Here is a 10500-nt window from a genome sequence, read left to right as displayed (position 1 = left end):
AAACCAACCAAACCAACTGTGTGAGGAGATTGATCCTTTGGAGGATCAGAAGAAGAAAAGCTCTTTTGTTCCACTATTTAAAAAAAATGTCATGTTGACATGGTAGAGGTAAATATAGCTGTAATGCTTGATAAAAGCGACCATAACGAAATTAAATTTAACATCCTTGTAGGGGGGAAAATACCAAAGAAGCATTTAACTTGAAAAGAGGAACTATGTAAAAATGGTGAGGCTAGCTAAATGGAAATTAAAAAGAACAATCCCAAGAGAGTGCAGTTCTGGTTGCCCCATCTCAGAAAAAATATATTTGAATTGACAAAAGTACAGAGAAAGGTGGCAAAAGTGATTAGGGCTATGGAACAGCTTCCGTATGAGGAGAGGTTAAAAAGATTGGACTTTTCATCTTGGAAAAGAGAAGACTAAGAGGGGATATGATGGAGGTCTATAAAATCATGAATGGTGTAGAGAAAGTGAATAGGGAAGTGTTATATACCCCTTCACGTAACACGTGAACCAGGGGTCTCCCAGTTAAATGGGCAGCAGGTTTAAAACACATATAAACACATATAAGAAAGTACTTCCTCGTACAAACTGGGGAACTCATTGCCAGAAGATGTTGGGAAGGTCAAAAGTATAACTGAGTTAAAAAAAATGGATAAGTTCATAGAGGATAGGTCCATCAATGGCTATTCGCCAAGATGGTCAGGGATGCAACTCCATGCTGTCTGCACTATGACAGTTGAAAAGTTTGTTGCTATCTCTTCTTCATGCCTGTGCCTTTCCCATTCTGCATGTGGGGTAGATGCCATTAAGGTAAATTAATGCTGTTCCCAATGTTACTACCACACAGAATTCTTTTTGGAATTCCACTGTGATTTGATGATAACATACCCCACAGAGCAACTGCTTCCAGTTCTGTCCTCCTCCTGCTCAGACATACTCTCTCTTTCTTTCCCCCAAAACTGCAGATTTGTGAAAATGTGATGTAAGCTTAGGAAGAGATTGAATAATCCACAGATCTGCTTCTCTTCTGTTTTGCTGCTCCAAAACATTTCCATCACTTGCTACTCTCCTGCACTTACCTCCATGCTGTGAAGCAAAACGGGGAACATCTGACTCTCACGATGGGTGAACTCATTAAGGATATAGGTAGGAACTAACTCAATTCTTCACCCCAAACCTAGACATTATTCAGGTCTGAAAAATTGTATTAGGTTGTATTTTTTGTTTGTTTACTTTTATGTTTGCCTGCCTCTGTACTCCTAGACTTGGGTGAGACCAAAAGCTTAGGGCTTGTGAGCAAAATGCTAAACTGAGATACCACATGAGACCCTGTTGTGTTGGCATTTCTGACCCAGCTAAAAACTGGAACTACTGGAAATCACCTGAAAGTCAGAGCTCCTGATACTTCCAGTCTGCTTTCCAGTTCTAGGGCCCTAATTTCTTCAACCTATTCAGTGGAATATCAAAGCACAGAGAAACTGCAGGATTAGGCCATAAAGAGATTTGGATGAGCTGAAATTTAATGAGTCACAGTTTTTTGTGCTTATCAAAACTGAACTGAACATCTGAACTGTATGAGGTTCACCCTTCATTAACATGGAAGAAATGAAATCAGCCTGGCAATAAAAGAAGCCATCTGCCATCTCGGTCAGTAATGCAACATGACCTTCCATTGTTATGTTATTCTTCATGTAGATTTATATTTTAATATTTCATATTGCACCAGCACTACACAAAGAGTCAGTGGAATTCATTAGTCAGCTTGTATAATTTTGTAAAAAGAATCATTTGAAACTCTAGTTGCAGCTTGAATTGATGCTCATTCATTTCACAGTGTTTAGGCACTAGGAGGGAACTACAGTGCTCCACGTTTCTGCCTGACAAATACTGTATGCCATATTCTTTCTAAAAAGAATAATTTCTCGGTAAATAACTTGTACGGGTTAGTATTTCATGCATTAAATGGCTTTAAAATGTAAAAAATAGCTGTTAGTGATTAAGAGGACCTGTTAATTTCAGTTGATTATAGGGAAACATCAGCTCACCTCTAGTCAAGGTTGAGAAGTCCTTTCTGTTTAAAGGATGACTCTTCTAAGTGTTCTAAAATCAGCAGTTATTTGGAGTGCTGTGAAACTTGGTGTGCTCATGAAGGTGCAGGGTAGGATTAGTGATCCAAATTTGGGGGTTTCTGAGATACACCTCCCCAGCAAAGAAAGAAAAATGAGAGAGAATAATACAAATTAATAATCCACCTATTGTTATGGCCAAGAGATTCTACCAGTGTGATTTGCACACACCTGGGACTCAAACCACAGTTCTTATTGGACCTAAAGCTAGTGCATGGCACTCACTACCCCTTTGGGGACACAATATTGAAAATGTTATTTAACAAGAGTTGAGCCTAATGCCCAGATTTGAGCCTAATGCCCAGACACCAAGTGGACTATCCCTGTAGCACAGTGCCAAAGAAGGCTGCTAGCCAGGCAGTTTTCACTGGCTCAAGGGTATATGCTGTGGCTATTGAAGCTAAGCCACACCTACCAGTGTAAATTTGAACCCAACCCAAGGCAGAAATCTGAAAATGGACTGTAGCCATGTTGCTACAATCTGCCTTAGGTGGTGTTATTTTGTGTAAATGTAATTTGAGTATAGCACAAATTTCAGAAGGTGCTTAAAGTATTTTTTGAAAGAAACCATTCCACATGTGAATGCTTGATTGTAGGCAAGGGGGTCTTAGGAGATGGAGAAGCAGGGAGAGAGAATGAGGGGCTGTGCCAAAAGGAATGTGGATAAATAGTGATGGATTGTAGGGTACAAGAAAGTGGCTGAGAGGTTTAATTGAGAAGGATAAGGGAGAATTTTGAAGAATAGGATGAGAAAAGAAGAGGATGGGAAAACTGGGAGGGATGACACGGAGATTGGTAGGTTATTGAATGAGGGGGATTAGGAGTATGGGGTGCCTGTCAACCCCACAATCTCCCCTTGTTTGTGTGTACTGGGATTTGGGGCCTGCCTCTTGGTGGGCAGGGTCTGAGCCACTCTCCTTGACCTTCCTTATGTAAGTCAGGATCTAGGGATGCCCTGCCACACTGGTGATGTGTGAATCTCTCTTACTCACTCCCTCCTGATCTGAGCTGAGATCTGGAGAGACCCTGTTACTTTCCCTGTCCACAATGTGGAGTCTGATGTGACCTGCCCTTCTGTTAGTGTCTGAGTCCCTCCTTCCTATCCATCCCTTATGTGGGAATTGAGGCTAGCAAAAAATTCAGAAAGCACTCAAACTATTTTTTAAAAGAAAATTAATTACACATGTGAATCACAGAATCATAGGACTGTAATGAACCTCGTGAGGTCATCTAGTTCAGCCCCCAACTTTTATGGAAGGACCAAGCATTACTTAGACCATCCCTGACAGGTCTTTGTCTAACCTGCTCTTAAAAATCTCCAGTAATGGAAATTCCAGAACATTACTAGGCAATTTGTTCCAGTGTCTAACTACCCTGCCATTCTGTACCAGATAACTGGATGATAGCTAATATGATATTTTTAGAAACGACTTCAGAGGCAATCCCAGAAATTACAGGCCAATAAGCCTAACTTCAATACCAGGCAAATAGGTTGAAACTATGGTAAAGAACAGAATTCTCAGACACGATGAACACGATTTGTTGGTGAAGGGTCAACATGGTTTTTGGAAAGGAAAATCATGCCTCATCAATCTATTCAAATTTTTTTTGGGGGGGAAGGGATCAACAAGCATGTGGACAAGGGCGATCCAGTGGATACAATATACTTAGATTTTCAGAAAGCCTTTGACAAGGTGCCTCACCAAAGGCTCTTAGGCAAAGTAAGTAGCCAGGGGATAAAAGAGAAGGTCCTCTAATGGATCAGTAACTGGTTAAAAACAGGAAACAAAGGGTAGGAATAAATGGTCAGTTTTTAGAATGGACAGTGTAAACAGTGGTGTCCCCCAGGGGTCTGACCTAAGACCAGTACTGTTCAACATATTCATCAATGATCTGGAAAAAAGGATAAACAGTGAGGTGGCAAAATTTGTAGATAATACAAAGCTCCTCAAGTTAGCTAAGTCCAAAGCAAACTGCGAAGAGTTACAAAGGGATCCCACAAAACTGAGTGACTGGGCAACAAAATGGCAAATGAAATTGTGTTGATAAATACAAAGTAATACACATTGGAAAGCATAAACCCAACTATATATATAAAATGATGGGGTCTAAATTAGTTGTTACCACACAAGAAAGAAATCTTGGAGTCATTGTGGATAGTTCTCTGAAAACATCCACTCAATGTGCAGCGGCAGTCAAAAAAGCCAACAGAATGTTGGGACTATTTAGGAAAGGGATAGATAATAAGACAGAAAATATTATATTGCCTCTATATAAATCAATAGTATGCCCATCTCTTGCATACTCCGTGCACATCTTCTCACCCTATCTCAAAAAAGATGTATCAGAATTGGAAAAGTTACAGAAAAGAGCAACAGAAATTATTAGGAGTATGGAACAACTTTCATATGAGAAGAGAATAAGACTGGAACTTTACAGCTTGGAAAAGAGACGACTAAGAGGGAATATGATAGACATCTATAAAATCATGACTGGTGTGGAGCAAGTAAATAAGGAGATGTTATTTACTCCTTCTCAGAACACAAGAACTAGGGAGTCACAAAATGAAATTAATAGGCAGCAGGTTTAAAACCAACAAAGGGAAGTTTTTCTTCACACAATGCACAGTCAACCTGTGGGACTCTTTGCCAGAAGATGTTGTGAAGGCCAAGACTATAACAGGTTAAAAAAAGAACTAGATAAGTTCATGGAGGATAGGTCCATCTATGGCTATTAGCCAGGATGGGCAAGGATGCTGCAAAAACCATGCTCTGAAACGTTGCTAACCTCTGTTTGCCAGAAGCCGGAAATGGGTGACAGGGAGTCACTTGATGATTACCTGTTCTGTTCATTCCCTCTGAAGCACCTGGAATTGGCCACTGTCAGAAGACAGGATACTGGGCTAGATGAACCACTGATCTGACCCAGTATGGCTGTTCTTATGTCTTTGGGACAGTTAGGATGTTTTTTCTGATGTCCAACCTAAACCGCCCTTGGTGCAATTTAATCCTATTTCTTCTTGTCCTATCTTCAGAGGTTAAGGAGGACATTTTTTCTCCTTCCTCCTTGTAACAACCTTTTGAGAATGCCTGTCACTCTTAGGGGTTCTAAGTCCCTCTCTCGGCACACCATGTGAGCCAACATCTAGGGAAGTTCTGCCCTTCTGGATGAGGAGCTGAAAAAAACATTCTGGGAGCATACACCAAGACCACACTGCTGAGACTGCAGTGAGTTGAGAATGGGCATACTGAATGCATATCACAGTCTCTCCATCATTGGCACTGTGTGGAGATTGGAACACCCACTGAGATGAATGGAGCAGTTCACACCTTTCTGTTTCAGGCTATAGTCATCTCCCTGGGTTGTCCTCATACAGCTGAGAACTTCACATTGAGGTGAATGGTCCACTTCACTCCTCTGTAAGCCTCTGTGTTACAGATGGATGAGTAAAGCCCCTTCTCTCCAACCTCCCTGTAGCCTGCTTTAATAAATCCCCTTTAAGGATTATCCTGTGCTGAGAATCTGAATATAGCAAAGCAGTTGCTGATGATTCATTTCATACAGTTTTATAGCTCTGTTACAGTTCAGGTTGAGAAGACTTTTCTATTTAAAGCTTGGTGGATTGCTTTAAATTTTTAATCATGATTTAAATAATAGATTTTAATGGGGTTTTCTAGTTCTTCTTTTTTGTTATTTGCCTAAAGAAATTGATTCTCATTGGTTGGTTATCATTAAAATGTTGATTGGCAACTTTTTTTTATACTAGATTTGGTCATTCTTTTTGCTAATCATGAGGATATACCATATCTATACACAATTATTTAAGTGGTGAGATATCATAACTTACATTTATTTAGAATCTTAATTTTTACATTTTTATGTAACAAAATGGTGAATATGAATTTCTTATTTGCTAGATGATTAATTTTTTACTTTTGATTTATGTCAAGCTGTATTTGGATATAAATTCAAATTAAATTAAAATGCACAAAAACAGCATTTTAAAATTAATTAAACTATCTTAAGTGTGCTAGGTACTTAAGGAAAAAGGTTATCAAAACATGTTTTGCATTTACAACTAACTGATTTATGAACAAATGAAGTATTATCTGTCATTAGTGCACTGAACTGGTTATTTACGGTCACTGTGTCCTTCGAGATTTTAGAACTAATAGATGTCTTCTCACACCTAGGTTTTACTGATAAATTGGAAAAGGGCTTTCCTGCTTTTTCAGCTCTCACTCGAGCTATGTCTACACTACAATAGCTACAGCTGTGCAGCTGGACCGCTGTAGTGCTTCTGGTGAAGATACTCTAAGCACACAGGAGAAAGCTCTCTCATCAACTTAATAATGCTTGCCTCCGTGAGAGGCGGCAGCTATGTTAACGGGAGAAGCTGTCCTGCTGACATAGCACTGTCCATGCCAGCACTTAAATCAGTATAATTTACGTCGCTCCAGGATGTGGATTATTCATGCCCGTGAGCAACATAAATTATACCAAAGTAATTTGTAGTACAGACATAGCCTCGGTTTCTTTCTTAACTTTAGGTGACCTAGGCCAGGTCCACGCTACAGACTTATGTCTGTATAACTATGTCGCTCAGGGGTATGAAAAATACACACCCATGAGCAATGTAGTTATACCGCGCTAACCCCTGATGTAAATAGTGCTATGTCAGCAGGAGAGATTCTCCTATCAACATGGTTGCCGCCTCTTGCATCAGCATAGGAGCGTCTTCACTTAAGCACTACAGTGGTACTGGTGCAGCTGTGCTGATGCAGCATTTTAAGTGTAGACCTGCCCCAAGTCACTGAATGGAACTAGTTGAATAAGCTGAAAAAACAATTTTAAAAAACCCTCTCTGCACCTTCAGAGTTAGAATTAGGAGGCTGATTTATACTTTTTACCAAACATTTAAATGCTCTAAATAAAATGAAATCATATAGCAATTCTAGCAGTTTCATCATTAGCAGTCCTGTTTAATTTTTAAGCATGTGTAAACTGAGGCTGAATAAAGTTAACCAGTTTGCCTAAGATCCCACAAAGTATTCTGATATAATATCTAGTAAAACATAAATGTTATAATACATATACAAGCCCTAATTTTTTCTTGGACGCCATCCTACACTTAAATTCACATACTAGATGTGACTACTTTGTACTGCTTTGTAGGTTGGGGGGGGATCCAAATACAGAATCCTCCCCAAACTCCCTCTGCTGCCAAATTTTATTTTTAGTCAGTGAAAATAGAAGCTCTTTGGCCTTTTATGTAAGGAAGGAAAGCTTGTTTAATATAAAGGGCCAGTCTTATTCCCTACTTAGCACCACAAAAATAGATTAATGGATATTTGAAAAGTACCAACACTGTCTCTCTTCCCCCTCCCCCTTGCAAAATAACCTGTGCTTTGCATCCAATTTCTGTCGATCACTTTTGTCTTTTTTGACTACCTCGCTCCAGCATTTTCCTCTTTTAAAAACAAGAGAAACCGCAAATGGAGCTGTGTAGGAAAAGGTTCTATTCCTGGTTTGATTGTTTTAATGTTACTGCAGGAGGATGACCTGTTTAAGCCAGGCTACTGCTGCTGAGTTTTAGAGGCACTAGTTAATTGTACAGACTAGAAATAAACACACACATGGCAAGCCAAACTGAAAACCCTCAGTGGAGCTGCAGTTCCACTTTTGAAGTTGGAATGAGCACTGTACTCAGGTTTCTGTTTGGTTCTCTCTCAGATGTCAGAGGAAGGGCAGGTCATCAGCTGTGCCAGAGGAGCACTTGGTGCACCTAGAGGGGAAAGGATTATGCAAAGATAGCTTTAAAAAACATAGTTATGGCTCCCCAATCTTGGGCTGATCTGTGCCTGGCTGGCCTCTGGTGTAAAGGATTGCAGCCTTATTACATTAGCTACCAACAGCTCCCCAAGGATGTTCCAGGAGCTGGGGCACAGAAGAACTCTAGTCAGTCTCCTTGGCCTGTCCATGCCCTCTATAATAGGGACTTAAGAAGGGGACTGGCACAGGAGCTGTTATGACAGACCTATTCTACCTACAAATTCTTCCATGTAGATGGAATTCCATTGACTTTACAACTGCTGCGTGCATTAAGATGGTGAAAAGCCACCATGACATGGGCCAGTACCTTCCCATAAAGCCTGGAAGAAATCCAAACTAGCCACTGATCAGCTGAATGGGCCCATTCATCTGATTTAGGTTTGGAGGTTCACTATTCTCTAACCCAGCACACTCCGTCACCAGGCAAGTCATCCTAAGCTTGCAAACTTTCTGCCTTTAGGCTCAGGCCTGGTCTACACTGCCAAAGTAGGACGACGGAATGTGGCTTCCATCGACCACATAATGTATGTGTCTTCACTGGCTGGTCATTTCCCTCGACTTCAATCGCAGGAAAATTCGACATAATAAAACCACCTCCGCAAGTGGCGTAGCGCTGAAATTCAATTGTATGGATCGAATGAGCGGAAGTGTAGGCGGAGTGTAGCGTAATTTGATGTAATTCGCCTTTGTGAATTATTCCACAATGCTCTGCTGTGACCATTCTGCACTTTTGCACTCTGCTGCACTGCGACCATGTACACAGGAAATAGTCCTTCTCCTCAAGCCCTGTGAAATTTTGAATTCCCGTTTCCTGTTTTGTCAGCGTGAGAGAGACCTTATCAGCAGAACTGATCATGGCAACTGCATGCTCCAAACGCACTCCAGCCAGAGTCGACCTGAGGTCTTGGATCTCATCAGTCTGTGGGGCAAAGTCTGTTCTGGCTCAGCTCCGAGCTAGCAAAAGGAATTTAGATATTTACAAAAAGATATTGCTCTGCGTGTTGGGAAAGGGACACGGGGAACGCACAGCAGTGCTGCGTAAAAATCAAAAAGCTGAGGCAGGCGTATCAGAAAACTCAGAAGGCGAACAGTCATTCTGGCTCATCACCAAAGACATGCTGCTTTTATGAGGAGCTGCATGCGATTCTCAACGGTGACCCCACCACTGTTCTGCCATGCAGCATAAATACCTCAGGGGAATCCAGGATGAACAAGGAGGACTCTAAAGATGAGGAGGAAGAGGAGAACACCAGAGCTAGGCAACTGGGGAATCCATTCTCCTTGAAAGCCAGGAGCTGTTTGTAACCCTAGAACAGCCCAGCTGGATGCAGGACACCATGAACGACCGAGTTGCCGGGGAAGGGACATCTGGTGAATATGTATTCCAAATCTCATTTCTATGGTTATCTCCCCAGTCCAGCTTCTTGTCATAGTGGGGAAAAAAAATGTGTAGTGGTGGGGATGGACTTCTTTGTTGTTAGTTCACCTAAGCAAGGGGTTCCCCCAGGAAAAGAATGTTTATTTGCACAGGGATGCTCTGAGAATCCTCCATGGATATCTCCAGGAAACTTTCATTTAGGTAGTCTGTGATCCTTTGCCGAAGATTTCTGCAGAGAGCAGCCTTATTTCTTCCACCACAATAGACATTTTCCCCCATCACTCTTGTTAATTCTGCAGGCATTATTGCGGAACACAACACAGCAGCATAAGGACCAGGCCTGTACCCAGAGGCTTGCAGTAAATCCTCCCTTTCCATCTCTGTTACCCTCAGGAAACTGATATCACTCATGGTTACCTGGGGAAGATGGTGCAAATTTGCAGTACCTGCTCCATACAATAATTTTTTCTTCCATGGAAGGTCTTTTGGAGTACGTGAACAGCAAGTCACAAGACAGCATGTGACTGTGATGGCTCTTAGGGGTCGAGAGAGAGGTTCCCACATATGGTTTCACCTGAGGGAATTTCAACCCCACACACACACACCGCCTTTTCAAAAAACAATTTTTGGGAGGGTCGAGGGGCGCAAAAATCCTGCTTGTTGGGGAACTATGGACTTATGCAGCATGCACTGTGGAGATTTCCCTGAAATGGGTGCACCAGGGCCTTACTTAACATGACTGCAGTAGGTAGAGATTGGTATGCAGGTCTGCCGTTCCCTTGGGAATATAAAGGGGAGTTATTTTTACATTGCAACATTGCTTTTCGTCCTTGGGACTGGATAACAATGGATACCTTGTGCTTTGCTTGCCTTTCAGTGGACAGTGCAGCATTCAGCTCAGCATCTACTACTCCCGCTGACCACCTGTCACAGATTAGAAGGCGGAAAAAAAACCCTCTGGATGACATGTTCACCGAGATAATGAATGCCTCCGTGTCTGCTGACACAGAGCTAAGAGTCTGGAGGATTTCATTTTCAGAGAAAATGAACATGGACATGAAGAACAGGAAAGTGGACCAAGAATATGAGCATGCAACACATGATGAGATGCTGCGCATAATGAGGGATCAGTAGGACATGTTGAGGCATTTGGTTGAGTGG

The 10500-nt window shown here is 41.5% G+C and overlaps 1 long non-coding RNA gene across 1 annotated transcript in view; it reads left to right on the top strand.

Moving 5' to 3' along the window:
• The first annotated feature begins 1001 nt into the window (after nt 1-1001).
• The window catches only part of LOC137167514 (uncharacterized), a 30222-nt gene continuing 20723 nt past the window's right edge, over nt 1002-10500 (top strand). The window contains exon 1 of the long non-coding RNA XR_010924130.1: nt 1002-1149. This is a non-coding gene — a long non-coding RNA (uncharacterized lncRNA). The remainder of the gene's footprint in view (nt 1150-10500) is intronic.

This window comes from Emydura macquarii, unplaced genomic scaffold (genome assembly GCF_026122565.2).
Source record: "Emydura macquarii macquarii isolate MOO-44397 ecotype Brisbane River unplaced genomic scaffold, CSIRO-AGI_Emac_v2 contig_320, whole genome shotgun sequence".
Classification (NCBI taxonomy): domain Eukaryota; kingdom Metazoa; phylum Chordata; order Testudines; family Chelidae; genus Emydura; species Emydura macquarii.
Note: the sequence above shows the minus strand (reverse complement) of the source record. Positions and strands in the feature narration are given on the sequence as shown.